Here is a 20,122-nt window from a genome sequence, read left to right on the forward strand (position 1 = left end):
GGGTCGCAGGCGTCTTCAGGCAGTAGGAGGGGGACACCTAGGACCAGTTTCTAGCCAATCGCTGGTACTCAAATAGTGTGTTATAGTAATGAAATAAATATAATGTAATGTTTTGTTCACTCCTTATTCTAATTGACGCTTACCTGCTACTGATGACACTGTTTGGGCTTCCGGAGCTGAACCTTGCAATCTCCGTGGTGTAGACAGCAACTGACCACAAGGATTTGCCAACAACACTTACCGGTAACTGAATTGAAGATAGCCACTCTTTCACCAAGCTGACATTGTCTTTGAGGAAAAATGAAGCTGACATTTGAATTTGCATCTTTGTTGGATTACTGGCTTGTGGGCTGGGGAGAAGCACTACTCCGCTCTACTGTCATGAATGGCTGTGTTTGTGTGTGTCAACATCAATTGGTGTATTGCAGATCTGAAGGATACACACTGCTTCCTCTGTTCAAGTGTTAGATCCTGCTAAAAGAAGTACAGGGGACACTGAGAAAAGAAGTGATTATTTTACCATTGATAATTTGTTGCAAATATGTATTTTTGTGTTTGCAACATGCAACGATGCATTTTCTCTATTGTCCTATTACGTCACACTTCTTCAATAAGAGACAGGGCCAGCAGGCCAATTTTATATTCGCTTTTTTCTTTTTTTTCTCCAAAGCCATGCTTTTGTAGCCTGCAGAATGTGGCTTGGTATTGCATTTACCTTTTACCTTATTATTAGTATTAGTATATGGTAGTATGCAATATTAGTATTGCATGTACCTTTTAGCATTAATTTGTTCACAGATGGTAGCATTTGCACTCAGCACTGATTAGTCCAAAGTGTATTTATTTTATTTTCTCTTTGGCCCAGATGACACAATGAACAAGGTTTCCCAAAACTGCTAAAAATGTGGGCTCATCAGACCACAGTAAAATTCACCACTTTGTGACGGGCCATCTTCTCTGAGCTCATGCTAGAGAAGCATGCCACGTTTCAATGTGTTAACTCAAGACAAATGTGTTTATATTTATTTATTAAATCACATCTGCAACTCAAGGGACTTCCCAAGTGAAAGATTCAAAGAAAACATCACCAATACAATTAACAATGACATCCCCTGAACCAAGAGCAATGTAAAATTCATTACCCCATCTGGGATAAAATAAGAAACTTTGACAAGGGACTACAGCTGAGATAAGACCCTCTTCCAGGCTCAACAGGTTTCAATAGAGAGCTAAGATAACGCATTGTGCCATATTGAATAATAAGTTTCCAGTATACTGCGATTGGCTGGCAACCAGTCCAGGGTGTTCCCCACAGACGGCTGGGGTAGGCAATAGCAATCCAGCCACGCTAGTGAGGAAAAGCGGCTAAAGAAACTGGATGTATGGAGTTTTACTGAGATTAAAATGCAAAACAGCATTAATAAGCAAACCTCACTAACACGTGTTCCTCCTATCAAATCAGTCCACGTGGAAACCCAGTATTCGCAACAATAATTACGCCCTCAGGTGAAATATTTACGATTCTGGCGTTGATTGTCTGGCTGTGTGCCCCCAAACACACACTTTGGCCACGTCAGCATTTTCTGCAGTAATACGTTGTATCTAATAAATGAAACATTTTTAGTGTTTAGGGTGAGAAATCAATATTGGAACACGGTTAAAAGCTCCAAAAAAATTGACTGTTCATGTTATGGCCCTTTTAAGGCTTTGTCAGATTGTTGTCATGTGCACTCCCTGCCTTTTTAGTCTACTTGTTCCCTCGTTTTATCCATGTCCTGTTTCTGCTTTCCTTTTTGTTTAATTAAATAGCTGAATTCTGCACATGCTACCTACCTCTGAGCTTCCCTGTGCCACATTCACGGCGAACCATGTCAATACTAAGTCAACAAAATAAGAAGGTGCTTAGTTGTCTATTATTGTTTTAAGTCATTAATAAAACCTTGAACTCGCATCTCAAGTGTACCGGAAGTCATTGCAAGTTGTCTGGTATTGGGCTAATATGATCAAACGTTTTCATCTTCATCAGGGGTTTTGCTGCTGCATTTTGTGCTGACTGCAGACTTTTGATGCTAGACATGGGGAGACCAGAGAACAATACCTTACAGTCGTCAAGCTCGTCAACAAGTGCGTAAATTTTCTCTGCATCGCTAGACTAGAACGAATCATAGCAATATAGCGAGGGTGATAAAATGCTAATGTGTTCAATTTTTTTTCACTTACATCCAAAGGTTTCTCCAGATATTCTGACTGTATTGTAGAATACTGAATATGATCATGAATGATGAAATCGCTAAATTCATTTCAGTTATATATTGACTGTTGTTAAGCAGTTGTGACTATTTGCTCATGCAGGCTCAAACAGTGGCAACGCTTGCCCCTTCCCTAGCTTTTGAACGTAATGATTTACTGCACATTGCAACTTTTTTTTTTCTTTTGGGTTAGGGTATATGTGTATAGCGTATTTGTCGGTTGCTGGTGTAACCCTGGTTAAGACGGACCTTCCAAAGTAAAAGTCTATTAATAAAATAGTCATAAATTACTTCCTGGTAAACACAAAATAGATTAGCATGACTGAAAAGCGTGTTAAAAGATTAAAACATTCCAAATATAATTTGGTATTATTATTTTTATGGTCAATTTAAATGATTAAATGACCCTTAATTTTATTTTGAACGTCGCGTAGCAGGATGGGCACGTGACCATGATTGCGCACTTGACTTTTTTTTTTTTTTCCGTTCTGGCTGTTGGAGAAGTCGCGGTTGTATTTATATCACAGCGAGAAGTTTTTGAGAAAAAAAGTCAATGGAACTCTTTTGTTAATTCTTTTTGCCACGACAAAGGATTTTTGTCCGGTTCACAACTTGTCTTCCACGTCTTTAAATCGGTTCAAACCCACTGAACGATATAGTCTTGACGGTGGACTTCCAAGTTGTGCGATTCAAGATGGCGAGCTACCCTTGAGCTCCGCGGATCGTGCCTCGTGCGGGAGCAACAGAACTTGGACACAACTGAACATTGCCACGAACCTGGTAGGATTGATCCATTTTTCCCTTCACCACTGTGGATTACAGTTATAAGGATCGAACATTCAGGACGTCCAGAAGAACTATAAATCGGGATTTAATCTTGGAACCTCAGACAACGAGCATTTGACGTTACGCATTCGCGAATTGTTGGACTTGAACGTTGTCACTTGTATTCCCATGGAAATGCTGTGAAGTATTATTCTTTTGTAAACCAACAATAATACTAAATGGTTGAAATTAGAGTGTACTCAAAACAGATTAAAGACATAAAATTCGAATTAATAATATAACAACCCGGGTTGAGAAAGAAGTCAATTTAAACTAAATAAGTTAAAATAGACAAGGTAGATAACCAAAATCAACAGAAGAAGGAAATAGTCTTGTATTTTCTCACTCTCATGTTGAATTCTATGTTTATCTGTGTGTATGTTGCTGTATGTTAATTGTGTGTTTTCTTTTCAACTAAAATAAGCCGGCTATTAAACTTATTTTCCCTGGTCCGTGATCATTTATTTGGTTTTTATTTAATCACTTCTCTAGTAGACGAACTTAGCACTAGTCCAATTATTAGAAATTACTGTAAGCACTTGGAAAGTGTTACACTTGCAATTTATCAAGCCACACTCCAGCCAAGGAGGTCGTGGAAATGCTCCTTATGTTAGTTGCCAACTGCTATAAAACACAAGAAAACATCTATCCATTATCTTTAGCCTCACAAGAGGCTTGCTGGTGCCTATCCCAACTTACTTTGAGCACTTGGCGGGGGACACCCTGGCCTGGTTGCCAGCCAATTGCAGGGCACACAGAGACAAACAACCATTCACGCATCCAATCACACCTAAGGACAATTTAGTATGTTTCATACACCTGCCATGCATGTTTTTGGAGTGTGGGCAGAAGCCGGAGTGGCCGGAGAGGACCCACGTGGGCTCGGGGATAACATGCAAACTCAACACAAGAAGGCCCAAGCCAGCTGGAATCGAACTCAGGTCTCTTAACTGTGAGGCAGATGTGCTAACCAGTGCACCACCGAGTCGCACAAGCAGATATTAAGGCAATACTCGTCATTGAACCAATGCATATTATTTTTCAATAATTGTTTTTGTGTGAGCATTAATGGCTGTTCACAAAAAACGGGTGGCATGATTTCAATATTTTGTAAAAATAAAACCCAGACATAGAGCATGTAGTATAGAGTTGTGAAAAAAATATTAAATGTACCACATTGCAATATGGTTCATTTGCAAGAGTGTTATACAATGTCCTAATTTTGTCATTGCATAGCCATCCACATGTAGTAAGCAAATGAGTTACAATACTGTAAAATAAAAGCTCATGGGGCTGTGTGTGACAACCAGTGTTTGAAGTTGCCTACTCATACAGTGTATCCTGTACCAGAGGTGCAAAAACCTTTGTCAGCTTTTTTCTGTTTGTGTTAACTTTTAGAAACACAATCTTACAAACGTTGTGAATTACTTTGAAATTGAATGAGACGTTTTTTCACTGACCTGTAAATCTACTACAGGGTTGAAGCTAATCTCTGTGCCTTTATCACTCTTTTTCCCTCAGACCACGTATCACTTTGTTGTACATTCATTTCACCCAGATTTAAAAAAAAAAAAAAGGAAATAAAAATCAATAGACTCCGAAATGGCTTTGGTAAAAAAAAAACAGATTTTTTTTGAAAACCATGAATGAGGTAGAAGAATAAAATCGTAATTTAGTTAAGATTACATAAAAATGAAAAGAAGAAAAAACAGAAAAGGGGCCTCAAGTGGAAGTCTTTGTCTTAAATTGCATTGAAGTGTAAATACATTTTCAGTCTTCTTTAGTATACAGTATTGGTAAAAGAATAAGATTGTCAGTATTGTCTTAGAAACTGGTAAAACACAATTAAATTTGCATTCTCTTAACAGGACATATATGCTTCGTATTCTTCCTAAGTGGCAATTATTGTCTATTGTGACAAAGGGTGTTTAACATTTGATTATTTTTTAACATTTCTTCATAGACAATTCAAAATTCTTCTCCGAGACAGCTCATTAATTCAATGCACAAATGCTATGGTAATTTGAAAATTTCAATATTTCCTTTTCCCTAAAAGCTCAAATGCATACCCGGGCTTCGTTTGAGCCTTGGCCAAATAATCCGATTAAATGAAATTGTGAAGTTTATTGCTATAGCACAATGGTTGAATACAACATGAGCCCCTTTCACACCAAATGTACTCTTCTGCTGTACCCTTGTAGCTTTAAAAAGAACGTTCCTGGTCTGGAGGGTTCCCCTAAGGAACTACCAGGAACCTTCTAAGCGCCCAGTTGCGACTAGGGTTTTCGGCGTAGGGGCCGTGTTGTTTGTGCTAAATAACGCGGATTGGTTGGTTGAACTTGGTAGTGTGTTGTTTAGGTATCAACAGCCGCCATTTCGTGCCATTTTCACTGTGGCCAGTTTAATATTTTGAAATAATAAGGAGAGAAAATTAAAAGGCGGATGAATACTCTGGAACACACTCTACTGGGTATTTACTGGAAAGAGGATATCCAACAGCAATTTCCTTCAGCTATGCGAAAAGGCGAGTTGTTGATGGAACACTCACCAAGAGGAAGTGCTTTCGTGATGCGGGGCTTTAAAAATATTTTTTTAAATACACGGACAGAAGACCGACTGAAGCTGATTTACGTCTCTGCGATTTGGATGAGAACACTCAATCCGTGTATTTTTTTCTGAGATTTTCATTGTAAACAACATGCGTGGGGGGGTGGGGTGGCAGCTTCGTTAGTTCATCATCCTGCTTTTTAGTTAGCGCCACTTTTTAGACAGGAGTGTGAGTGCAGTTTCTCCCCCCTGCCCCACGTCATCAGTCCAATTTAAATAAGCTACCCCCTTCGCTGTCCCGCTGTATGTTTGCAAACTCATAGGCCGCAGACCAGGAACTTCCAAATTAGAACCCCCGCGATCAGTAACTCCGAGTTCCTGCACTGTTTGGTGGGAAAAGGGCTATTGTTCCCAGTTGCTGCATTCATGTTTATCGTCAAACTAATATAAAAATATTTAGAAACAGACCTTTGAATTCATATACAAGCTTTATAATAATCAACCAATTAACCAACTGATTTACACAAATAAAAGTGGAAAAAAATACATATATTTTAATCATTTTAGAAAACTGGGCTAAATTATAGGGGAGGTATCTGGCATATTGAGGGTGCTTGTTCCCACAGGCTGTTGGAGGACCCCTTACCAGCTCAGCAGATGTTTGAGGATATCGTATCAGCTCAATGGATGCTTGAGGACTTCGTAGCAGCTCAGCAAATATTTAAGGACAGCAGAGCGGCTCAATTACTAATCCACTTTGAGACACCAGTCATGTGATGCTCCAGCAGTTCAGGTTCTACATCATGGGTTTTGACTGATCGGCTAAGAACTTTCGTCTGGTAGACTGGTACCCGCCACTGCTTAGTGTCTAAGATTACAGCCGCCAAAGTGTTCACACATGAACTCCATGTGTTTGGCATCAAGGATATATTTAAACCAGGGTTTTCATTAATTATGAGGGACGCTTTAGATCTACACTCTGCCTCCTAATTATTACCCACGTTGCCTTGTTCTCTAACATCAAACAGCAGCTGGAATACCATATAGCATACAGCAGTTACATTCAATTGAATGCCCCCCCCTTTTTTTTTTTGGTTGATCATACTTGTTGATTATTCAACGCTGACTACACCTATATAGAATTATGGCTAACAATATACAGTCTGCAATAAAGTGTTTTCCCTGCTTCAACAGATGACAGAATATCAGACTGGTTTGAACAGGTGGGGAAGGATAGGGATGGTCAAGGTTGGCTGAGTGCAAGTATCAGGACCTTGATTGCAGTGGACAGGCTATCAGGAAGTAGTCTTCGGACCAACAAAATATCTGATTGGCTAAGACTGGGCAAATGGCTGTTCCAGATGGGGTCATCCTCCTCCAGTTGTCACAGAGAGGACAAGATTCTCAACATGTCAAGCTTACAGAAATGTAAAAACAAAAAGTTTGGGTACAAAAGAAACAAAGTGGGAAAATAGCTGCAATGACTTTGACAACTTGCATTTTTTTTTTTTTTAAAGAGAGGAAGAAACAATAACGGAAAATTGTCAGAACTCACAAAGAGCAAAGAAAAAATTTACATCTGCTGTTGTACATTGATTTACTTTGCCCGGTATGGTTATTATTATTATGATTTGTTTCAAAATATGGAAAGGAAGACTTTATCGTGAACTGGTTGCCAGTCAGTCACAGGGCACATATGGAGGCAGACAACCCTTTGCACTCACATTCATTCCTTTGTTCAGACTGTTTGTTTTCATTTGTGTTGCAACTGAGCTGAAACCTACTCTAACTGACTTAACTGAGTTAAGAAGCGAGTTACATTCTGGACTGATCGATAGTCAGTTGTAGGTTTTAGGTTAAATAATGAAGTTATTGCGATTAGAAACATACCAGAAGAATGTAGCTGAGTTTTAGATCAAGATATGGGGTTGTAGTAATTATTGTCTTTTTCAAAACAAAAATAACAGAATATTTCAGCAAAAATGCATACTTTCATTTGTGTTGGATATCATTATGATTTAGCGAAATAATTAACAAGCTTCCAGAAGTTTGACAACGCACCCTCCTTAATTCTATCTTTGGAGCTTTCTATCATACATGGCCCTGCAAGCATAAACCACCTATGGTAGGTGTAGCAGTAAATCTTAAGGGTATATGCAAATATCTGCATGAAAAGGTCATGCGTCATTCTCACGACACTAGAATGGCTCTCGTGGGGTTTTTCGTATGGTTGTAAAATCCTTTCTATTTGATCCTGAATTCTTTTCAGTAACATTGGACACTCAGAAGACAAACGAAATAATTAAAATGTATAAGTCTCACATTGGTACTAAATGTTTTCATTGAATTATTTTAATTTTGAAGACAGTTTCTGCACAAAGTACTTTGTGCAAAGCAATCCAGCTGTAAAATATTTATATGAAACCAGATGCAGCATAAAATCTGTGCCAGGAGCATATTCATATATCATTTCAATAAATCTAAAGAAAGAGAAGAAATTCACTGCCATCCACTTTGCACTTATGGTCAGGAGGCAGGCAGGCATGTAGGAATTCTTTCTTTAAGCCTGTTATTGGCAGCATTGTACTGTAGATAGACAATAGTAGCATGAAAGAATGCAAATGCATCTACAAAAATGGCACATCGACTGTACATGGTGTATGCAAGTCTGTTATACATAAATATTGCATAGAGCACAATAATGTTCTTCACATAACCGATGTACAAGTGCTGTCTCCTTGGAAGGAAGAGCTTGGGGAGAGCACGCTAGTGACAGGCTATGATGTGTGGGTTATTGCTCACTCTGTCATTAGGGTAGGGATGGAGAGGTGACTGCAGGGCTATACTGTATATCTTGTAAAAAAATAAAGTGTAAGACACACACACACACAGATTTCCACATGGGTTTCCTCCCTCAATCCGCAACATTTACAGTAAATGGTGGTTTTATTTTTACAATCCAAATTGCCTTTAAGATTAATATTAAGACTAAGATAGCCTCATTGTTGTTACACCTGCAGTACAAGGCAGCACAAATTTGACTTAACAAGCTTGAACCATCCGAAAACATTCAACACAACTGTCTGACGGGAAGACAAGACCTGACGGAGTTTGCCACAAGGTCGCACATCTCTGTGAGCCCTGCAATTGGCTGACAAACAGTTTAGTTGTGCAAGACAGCTGGTATAGGCACCAGCAAGACAGCGACCCTTGCAAGGACAAGCAGTTAAGTCTATGGATGGATTTAATGATTGGTCATCAGCATCAAGTCTGTCAGAGACCCCAATGTGCCCAACAATAGTAGCAGTGGGAAGTAGTTGGAAGGGTGATCAGGTTCCTTGTCAGGCACCTGTTTAGAAGTTTATTTTCATACTGCAATATTTGAGCATTGCTTTGAATTTGAAAATCTGATCGTCCTATCTTTTACATTTAAACATGTAATAAAAGCTAATGCCATCACATTTAAGGTGATTATATTTTTTTTCCACTGAAACTCATTTTTGCACCCCTTGGAATTGCTGGTATCCTAAACATCTGACTATCTAGCCTAATGGGTAAGCCTGGTATCTTAAAACACAAACAAGCCTACACATACTAACTGTAATAATATGATTATAACTACTATTTAGAGTCTGAAAAACATATGATGCATGCATGGCTCATCAATTATTGCAGCTCACCTGTCAGCTATCCACTCATCTTTTAGCCAGTAGCTAGTACCTAGTAAGTATCTTGCATTTTCCACATTACTTTTTTGTTTGGGAGAAATCAGTACTGACTTCCTTTTTATCCACCAATCAGAACTCTGCAGTCACTTGTATGTGTCCAGGTATGCCTCAGGTGTCTAAAGATCCTGTTTCCCTGAACAATGTCACACATTGTATGTACTCTAGCTCTGCCGCACGTTCCGTCGTTCGTGGTATATACAGTTTTATTCTTTAGTTGATTTATTGTGTTTTGCTGCCATATTAGTAGTCAGATGTAAATTGGAAACAGAATTACCTAAGCTTTACCGTGTATCAGTGAGCACTGTGACGTGTTTAGATACATTTTGGAATAATGTGGAGACTTAAATTTGCTTTCTAATGCAAAACGAAATGACATCATATCACACATTGCTTAGCAACACTATTACCACCAGAGGTAATCATGTCAGTCCAATTCATCGACTGTAGCAATGATTCACCGATAAGTGGCATGTTATGGCCCGGCTTTAAGGGTAAATGGATACCAAGGAAATTAACCAAATCCCTGTGGCATCAAGGCCTGTGATAAATTAATGGAAATCAATCAGGGCTCTCTCATTAAAACAATAATCAACCGTCTGCAGAAGTTGGATTGACTGGAAACCACTTTGAGTGACAGTCTTGCCAGCCTTAGGGGCAGTCTGAGATGAGTCATGGTGAGTGGGACTTTTGAAGCATCCTGTGTCACTTGTCATCTCCACTCTGATCCAGTGGGATGATCCAGGTTGCATATTGTGACACTGTTTGTGAACTGTATATGAGAGACCAATAGAAATGCAGAAGGTTTGGTAAAACATCATTATCTGATGTCTTCACCTCCTGCATGGAGAAAGTTCTTTCCACCCACTCATCTGTAGATTTCTCCTCTGGGAGTTTTTGCACATATTCTACCTCCAGTCATGACAGTATTGACTCATCACCATGGGTGGTTTGTGTGTCCATGCGTGTGTGTGCTTGCGTGTGTGTGCATGCTTACGTATGTATGTGCATGCACGCATACATATGTGCGTGCCCTTACAATGATACATGCAAATTCTCTGCAGTGAAGAAAATATTTCATTATTTATCGTCAAACATTCAATGTTAGTTGACATTATACTGTTGACATAGTGTATGGACACATTTGTAATGCCATGCATTATCCCTCTTGGAGTCACAATATTTGTATTATGTGCTCAACATATATTAATTTCTAAGAGCATTTTTTTCTTGCCACCTTAGTGTTGTGTGTTTTAGTTTTAGTCCCGGCTTTGGTTTTGTTTGGTTTTCACTACAAAGCATTTATATTGAAATTGTATAGTAGCTTCAGAAAAGTCGCAATAGCAGGTAGTATGATGGTGCGGTGCTTAAGCTTGAAACTGGTGATTCAAAATCTCGGCTCCTGAATTACTGTTTTGCTCGCATATTCATGTGGTTGTCTATAAAGTACAGTATGTGCCAGATGATTGGCTGGCTTCCGGTTCAAGTTGTACTTCACCCCTTAGCCAAAGTCAGCTGTTACAGATTCCAGCCAGGGTTGTGCATCGACAAACACAACAAACAAATGAAACAAATTAAGTTCTTATTCTGTTTGCTTCCCGGAGCAGTAGGCAAAATATGAAAAATAAAAACAGTACTAGAGCAATAAGGGTAGTGGTAATGAAGCACTAATAAAGGAAAGAAGAACCTGTAGGAAATGTGTGTGTGTGTGTGTGTGTGTGTGTGCGTGTGCGTACGTGTGTATGTGTGTGGTGCTCAACAATACATGGCATGGGACTAATTAGGTTACACAATGCACAGCGTTGACATAAATAAACATTTTCCCTGTGTGCCACTCAAATACATCATTTTTGTTGGTCATATGTTTATGTTTCTGTAGAAAAGCTACATTTGGCTAGCCCATCAATCATTAAGTATCACATGTTGAATATTTGCCGCATTGTTATACAGTTATTTCCTTCTTTCAAGCTCTCTTGTGAAAAATTCAAGTTCATACCTGATACATGTTCAGGATGATACAACTGTATTGCATTTGTATAGCTCAGGTACATCTAAACATGAGACGTTAAGTTCCATCTTTAAAAATTCTTACCTAGTAATTACTTTGCCACATCACACTAATTCTAAACACCCTGTGGGGACGTTTGAAGCTAGCATCACATGTGTCCATCTGATATTCTTCTGATAGGACTTGAGGTTTTGTGATAGGGTGCTTCATGCAGCACTGCCCTAAACACATTTCGCCAGACGCAAGGAGGAAATTCCATTACACTCAAAAAAATCCATTGTTAAACAAACTATCACAAAGTTACAGATAATACTGTATATTTGCATCCATATCAGAACATAAAAAAAAATAAATAAATCAAACTAAACTTGCTCGTCCAAACAGTGTGAACGTGTGTGTACATGTGATAGACTGTTCTGTGCTCCAAAGGGCTGCTAAATAACAGTCAACAAGGGAAATCACCATCAGACTAGGAGATGTGTGTCATCCTTGACCCCAGTGGATGACCAGTTAGTTGACTTCGAATTGACACATAATCATTGAGTCTGTGGCTGGCAGGACTAGCTCAGTAGATTATGTTTATGTACCATGAGCTTTATCTTGAACTAGAAGCAGCTTGCAGATCGTTGAATTCATAGGGCACATTAGTAAGATGAGTCACCTCCTCCTCCTCTCAAATAGGGATTGGAGGAGACCAGAAAGCAGGTAAACAAACAGGAAAACTCTAGTTGTCATTCGAAGGTTTTTCCAAGTCATTGCGGCGTTTCGATAACAACACATTCTCAATGGGAAACGGGTCTGGACTCCAGGCAGGCTGTTACCCCCACTCTTTTATTACAAAGCCATGAGGAAAACAAGCTGTTGTAAATTAGCAGTTTTTACCTGCTGGATATTCGGTGTGCTTCGTACGCCTTATTAATCTTGAAGGTTGTATACATAATTTCAGTCATGTCTTGAAAACCATTCATTTAAAATATTCCACAAAATTTCACACATCTTTCCACCTGTAAAGATCATGTACCACTCCCTCAAAAGTGCGAGAGTATAAAAGTGTCGCGAAATGCGTAAACCTGATGCTGACAGCTTGAATCAGCATTCCCTTATTGTGATTTTGAGCTGAAACCGACAATAACCATCTTACTGTGAGCAATTTTTATCATCACGAAGTACTGTAAAATTCTGTGAGTCAAGTTTTGCCATCATGAATATGGGCCTTTTGTGTTCATTGATCACAAGTTATGTATGTGTATGTTGTTGTTGTGTTATGGCATTTTCTGATAAACTTTACGATGCTTTGGTCCGAGGGTGAAATAAATTTGAGTCTTATCGATGAAGATGTTTTGAAAACCGTGCAAAAGAGGACTATCTGTTGGTTGAGATGGGAAATAAAGCCTTCTCGCTGAGGTAGAGTAACAGCCACAATTCAACAATCTTGTCCATGATATTGGTTTCCTTATTATTGTAGTCTAATTGCAAACCTTTTATTTTTGGTGACTACAATAAATAAAACCAGAAAATGATAAAGAGAAGCTACCCGTTTTATTGCAAAAAAAAGTAAGAAACTGGTCACTTTTTGATGACCTGTGGAAGACATTTATGCTCGTTGGACTGCAGCCTTGAAGTCAATTTGCTTAGGTTTTGCACTCTTACAAGTTTTTATTTAAGTCTTGAGGCATAGCGTTCTCAAAATATTCCTTGAACTTTGAGGTTTCAATTACTGTATTTCTTCAAAGTGTCTTCATTTTGTACAAAACACTGCTTGTAGGTTAAAGCTTCTCTTGAGTACAATGAATCATCTAGGCGATTTTCATGTGCTTACTGGGGAACAGGAGTGACTTTATGGACTTTTATCCCCCCGCCCTTTGAAAAAACACAATATATCATCCAAGTGTATAACGTTGTGGTGGCACACACATAGACACATAATAGTCAAGCCTCTTAAATATAATCTAGAGGGAAATACCCAAAAAGGTTAACAAAAGTCACCTCTCTGACACTTCTTTCTGTTGATTAATCACATTAAGACGATTACGTAAAGGGAATTACAGCGGGCTAAGACAGGCCACTAGAGTAATTTGGAATCATTTAGCTTATGAATTTGCTTGGAAATTATTTTCATGGTTAGAGCAGCATCTAGTATAGTCATGTACACAAGTAGGCCATATGACATGATACAGAAATACAGCACTCTTAATATTATTATTTAAAAATGTGATAAAATACTTGAGTTATGCAGTTTCAATGGATTTAAGGCAATTAATCGTTCCCCAGATCACAGCTACAAACATTGGGGGTGTATTCAACTACATCAAATGTAGATATATAAATGCTGTAATTTTAATGTTAAACGCTGATAAATTCTACAAAGAGTAGACAGACTACCCACCCTGCCTATTCACAGTCAACAGCCTGCTGCTTTTGATGTCATCACAAGCCCCCCAGTGTAAGGCAGCATGCATCCGTCTGCAGGGTGCTGATTGTTGTGGCATTTTTTTCTCTCACTTCCATCTCTAGCTCTTCTCCTAGTGCAATACGTCTTAATCCAACTCATTCCCTCATTTGACTTTGTGTGATTTGTGGTAAGCACAATCACCATCGAGTTCTCCGTTGAGGTTTCAAACCAGGCTGTGGCCTATCTGTGGGAGTTTGCATATTCCTGATATGCATTCGTGAGGTTTCCCGGGGTTCTCTGGCTTCCTATCATCTTCCAAAAACATGAGCTACCATGTGAGGCAGAGAGTTTGGACACAGGAGCAGACAGGTCATGACAATGGAAAAGCAGAAAGTCTGATGAAGCACAAAAATCCGACGCAACCACAACAAACAAAAAAAAACTAGATTCAGAAACTAAACTAGAAGCTTGAAAGACAGCTTGACTTGATGTTCTGACGTGACACCTGTAACTTAACCTTAAATACTGTCTACATCACCCTACATAACATTTTAAGCAAACTGAAGAACGATAGCAACTGCATGGAAATTGATACGTCAAGGAACATCAGTAAATACAGGACACTTTTTAAGAAAGGTGCTAAAAATATGACATAAGGGTCATATTATACAAATACATGAGTATAACAATGACTTAACAACTGACATCACATCAGTTATTTACATTAAAACTAAATTATGATGCAGTCAAACAGAATATGATACATTATATATTGACAGGGAAAGCAGCTAATATATATATATATATATATGTATTACTATTTACTGTGTAAGGTGAGCTTGGATGCATGTCATCCAGGTATTGAGTAAAACAAAAAAAAAAACATGAGTCATGGCTGTTTTGGCTGTTTTCTCTCTTTGTTGTTTCTTTTCTTGTTATGCACTTGCCCCAAGTTTCTGTAGAAAAAAATGCATTGCTCTTTGAATCTTTAAGTCTCATTAAACATAAGTGTCCCTGGTCCATGGTAAGCACATTTAGGAGTACCATCAATTATCTCTCTAGACATCTCATTAGGGATTCTGGCCACAATTTGGTTGCTGCTGCTGGTGTTGTTCCCTTTACACTGGCAAGTTCCCTTCCACTGTCACACAGAGGAAAGTGCTTAGTCATTAAGAAGAAAATGCATCACTGTTCTACCCTGTCACTCATTTTCACACCTATTTTTATTTACAGACATGATTGAACACTGCTGCAAAGCCATAAGCGGCTGGCATTTTAAAGTTGATGATTTTATTGGAAATATTTTGTCCCCATCTTATTACAATATTAAATCTGAAATATTCAATAGTGACAGTCATTAATTCACTGGATCCTTAACTCTACATTTAGAGTTTTAGGAGTTTTAGGTGATCCATTGATACATAGTCATTGAATGTTTTGTACTTTGGTGAAAAATCAGGTACGGATGGCTTCCCTCATGTATGTGATGAAATCAAGCGCTGAGGTCTGGCATGACACAAATGCACAAACTACGCACATGGTGGTTGCCATACTCAAGCAGGGGGAACCCCCAGAGACCAAGACCTTTATTTCAGTTAGCCTATTTTGTTGAGAAGTGTATAATTACTCCCAGTACTATCTCTAGGCCCACTTCTTGTCTAAACAACTTGAAAAGTAATTTCTATTTAAAGCAAAAGCAGCATGAAGTGGAGATCTCACTTGCCTGCAGCCATGCAGCAACTATTACAGTACTTCTTTGAGCCAGGTCCTCCAGGATACCTTGTGAGCCAAACAAAGCCTGACACTCCTCAAGACAAGCTCTGTTGAATAATATTACACCAAAACACTGAAGCTAGGGCTTCATTTGCCTAAAGTTCATCCTTGTGGGCCCACAACTGAAGGGGACATTTGGACAAATGTGAACTGACAGATGGGTTTCATAATATGTCAAGCTGATATTTAAGATGTTTTGTATTTGTTCAGGGTAACCGGTCTGTTGACATTACCAAGGCAGGTGTGTAGAACTGTAAAGAAATATAATAAGAACCTGTGTTGTTTCTTTGCCTTCTTCAAGCTGTGCCAATAAATATCAACATTTAATTAAAACAAAACTGTGCACTGCATGAAAACTGTATCCCGATTTGTAGCAATTTTTTCAAAGAGGAAAACTGATCTGTGGTGGCACCTAATTTACCAATCTAAATTCGGTTGAGAAGAATGCCTGGCATTCTTGTTCCACTAGCCACTGAAGATTCTTCCATAGGGAATCAACTGGATATTACTGTTTAGAAAAATGAGTCTAAGTCCCCTACATCCAATGTCATTCTTTTTAACCACTGGACTATCCAGCTGCAAGCAGTAGATATAGGGTGTCAGATGCTAGCAGGCAAAATATATACACCATGAAAATCGACTCCAAAAAATTCATTTTTGTTGTTTTTTGGTAGAGGTGAAAAACACAGACTTCTCAAATTCAGATAAATCTTTCATTTGGACTTCCATCCAATTTTTGTAGCTGCTTATCCTCAATAGGGTCGCAGGCCTGCTGGGGCCTATCCCAGCTGTCTGTGGGCAATAGGCGGGGGACACCTGGAACCGGTTGCCAGCCAGTTGCAGGGCACACAGAAATGAATGACCACTCACACTCAAAACCACACCTAAGGGCAATTCAAAGGGCTATTTTTGACAGATTTTGGATCGCATTTGACGGGCTCAATGGCACACAAATTCCAATGACTATTTTTTAGCAAAATTTTGACTACATTCGGTGCGCTAAATAAACTATAAAGGACATATTTATGGGTTTAATTTGGAAGAGATTAGAAGAAAAAAACAGTAATAAACTTACGTCTAAGACAAGCTGACAAAATTTTGCAAGTCTGGTGCTGGGTGGGAGGATAGTCAGAGTTGACAGCATTTGGAGGAAAGAACAAATTCAATAACAATGACTTTCTTTCTTAGTCACTATTGCATTAGTACCCCTATCAGCAGTGATTAGAGTCCTCACGTAACTATATCTTCCACAAAACCATTTAACTAAGCACTACAGTATTTTGCTTGATGACATAAACATTTGAGTATAATAAACACAGCAGTCCGTAAATTGAACAATTTTTGAGAGGCTTTACTCAAATACATATCACACAAATATGACAACATTACATTTGTTTGCCACAAACGTATATAGCTTTTTGTTGACTGTAGAGCGAAAGACCCAAGCAATGAATTTTCTGTTTTTTTTATTGACGCTAAACTATGCAATGGGTGTGTGCACTATGAAGAATGTTATGCTCCAAAAGTGACAAGCCCAGTTTATGTATGGTGGAAGGGGAGCAAATGACATCATTTTACAGGTCTGCAGGTGGTTAGATTAAAAACTCCCACCCGAGTGGCCACTTTAAGAGCAGATTGGCCCATTTGTTTGACCCTTCTGAAAGGAAAAGAAAGCATGGCCTAAGCATGGCCCTAACAGTTTGAATATGAAAAAAAGAACACAGAATTCATCGCTTGCATTTTGTACTTCAATAGAATATTTAATCTCGGTGGGCTTGATATCATGTATTTAATGCAAAACATGAGGCCAGTAATTGGCTGTCGAGCAATGGAGTGGATTAGATGGGATGCACTCAGCTGTCCCTAATGATGACAAATAATACAGAAAACGGTTGTGGTCAATCTAATCAGTTTGTCCCAGAGAAATCGATGTCATTGATCTGAAAATATCCTGAAAGAAGCAATGACCTATGTGAACACTCGTATATTCATGCTGTTTCTTTTGAAACATTTTCTTTCTTTCATGTAGAGCTAAAAGTGTATCGGGTATAATGGAGGGCTAGGAGCATGAAAAACAAACTGTAGTAATGAATGTACTTCTTGCTATTCAATTAGAAAGGTGGCATATCCGGAGTACCAGGTTCCCTGGAGCATACGGGAGCGGTGACCCAGCTCATCAGGGAGGCTCTAGAGAACAAAGGAGACCTGGCAGTGATTTGGCTCGATCCAGCTAACGCCTACGGATCAATTCCACACAAGCTCGTCCAAACAATCTTGGAGAGGACCAATGTGCCAGGCCAAGTTAAACAACTCATCATGGACTACTATGAGAGTGTCAGAAACACAATGCCGGGGCCCGAAGACTGCAATGGGAGTGCGGCAACCACCAATCAGGGCATTCACCTCACCTTACCATTACCACTGAGTCAGTACCTGGCAGCAGGTGGATTCTGCAAAGGCTGGAGGAACTGTGTGGATGGGAAAGGATGAGGTTCAAGCCTGAAAAATTACGGTCGCTGGTGCTGAAGACAGGTAAAGCTGTGGATAGGTTCCGCTTCAGCATAGGCTAGGCATCTATCCCAACGGTCTCTGAGAAACCAGTGAGGAGTCTGGGCAAGGTATTGGACATCAGCCTGAAGGTTTCACCATCTGTTCAGGAAACCTGCCAAGAGCTGAAGAGCTGGTTGAAAGCAGTGGACCGGTTGGGGGCTACCCGGAAAGTTCAAGGCCTGGATTTATCAACGTGGTATCCTGCCGAGAGTTCTGGGGCCTCGACTCATCTACAAGGTTGCAATATTGATTGTGGAGGGCCTGGGGTGGAAGTTCAGCAGGTTCTTCGGGCTGGGTAGTGGCTGGGTCTGCCTGGGAGCCTTAGAAGTATCGCTCTCTACGGACGTAACACCAAGCTCCAACTGCCCCTGAAATCACTGGAGGAGGAGTTTAAGGCCACGAGGGTAAGAGAAATGATGATGTACAGAGACTCCAGCGACCCCAAGGTGGCCCAGGCAGGGGTCAGAGTGAAAACCGGCAGGAAGTGGAGAGCCGATGAAGCCGTATCACAGGCAGAGTCTTGGGTAGGACATAGAGCACTGAATGGAGCAGTGACCCGTGGTAGAGCTGGTCTGGGATCATTTACAACACTACAGTACGAGAAGGCCGAGGGGAGTGAGAGACACCGACTGGTAAAGGAGGAGGTGAGGGCAATGGTAGAAGAGCGGAGGACCAGCAAAGCTGTTGGTCTGACTCAGCAGGGTGCCTGAACAAGATGGTAGCAGGCCAAAAAGTCACATGGACAGAATTCTGGTGGGCAGAGCCGCAGCAAATAGAGTTCCTTTTCCAAGCAGTGTATGACATTCTACCCAATCAATCATACATTTGGCGTACCACAGGCAGAGGCACGTTGAAACATATCTTGATCTGCTGTCCAGTAGCTCTTGGGAAGGGGCAGTATACCTGACACCACAATCAGGTTCTTGAACCCAGGTTACATCACTGAAGATGTGTTCAGGAGCATCGGAGAGACATATTGTAACAATCACTAATAATTGGCCATCCAACCGTTTTTTTGTTTATTTTTGATTCCCCTTATCTTCACTTGGGTTGTTGCTGAGTTAGAGCCTTTCACAGTAGCCTTTTGGTTGAGGGGCAGGCTACAGCTCCCAGTACAGGCTGCCCATATGCACAAACTAGAGAATCTAGAAGATAAACAAAATGGATGGCCGGACATTCTTAGAAGGAGGACATTACATTAAAAGTTCAGGAGCAAGTTCATATATATCAGAACTGGACTACTTTCCAGCATTGCCCCACAAAGTTAGCTGGTCACAACACACAACAGAAACATAAAAGTCCAACTGCATGTCTGTCATTTGCAAACATTTCAAGCCAGTTATAAAGTCTGGCTAGGGCAAATTACAGCAGGTCTATTTCAGGTGACCAAAAGATCCTTGTCTAGATTCATGATATTTATTCAGTGTCTACTGCCAAAAGCAAAACAAATAACTACCGCTCCTATCAGATGACGCTTATTACAATAAAGTAACAATGCCAATGATACACTGCCTGTCTGCAATGAGCAAATAATGCGGCGTTTTTGAATATAATGAGCATATGAGAGCAGAGATCGTCAACGATAATATCAAGGGTCAGTGAACGAGACTTTGCTGTGAGCATGAATGGCAAACAGATGAATTTGGAAAAGCGTGGCATGCTATGGCATAAAGAAGCAGCAGTGGAGTTTGCATGCAGTGCAATCAAGTGTACACGAGTAGAGGAATGTGTTGCCTGCTTGTTGTAGGAATAAACTAAATCAAAATGAACACTTTGCCACACCTTCATAATATATATATATATATATATATATATATATATATATATATATACACACAAACACAAAAGAATCAGGATTCTCACAATTTAGAAATGATTTAAAATATCCCAACATTGATTTTATAGATGGAATTGATAGATATAGATTGATCTACTTCCTGTTGGTGTCTGTAATGTTTTGTCACCACAAATTTATGCTTCAGGAATGTCAAACTTGAGCGTAGGACGCACAAAAACTAACAATAAAGGAAATTCAACCTGCTCATCTTTGTTG

The 20,122-nt window shown here is 39.6% G+C and overlaps 1 pseudogene; it reads left to right on the top strand.

Moving 5' to 3' along the window:
* Nucleotides 1-19,015, top strand: part of LOC148420951 (uncharacterized) — a 40,953-nt pseudogene extending 21,938 nt beyond the window's left edge.
* The last annotated feature ends 1,107 nt before the right edge of the window (nt 19,016-20,122 follow it).

The sequence above is a fragment of the Hippichthys cyanospilos genome, chromosome 7 (assembly GCF_059441005.1).
Source record: "Hippichthys cyanospilos isolate Australia breed blue-spotted pipefish chromosome 7, RoL_Hcya_1.0, whole genome shotgun sequence".
Taxonomy (NCBI): Eukaryota; Metazoa; Chordata; class Actinopteri; order Syngnathiformes; family Syngnathidae; genus Hippichthys; species Hippichthys cyanospilos.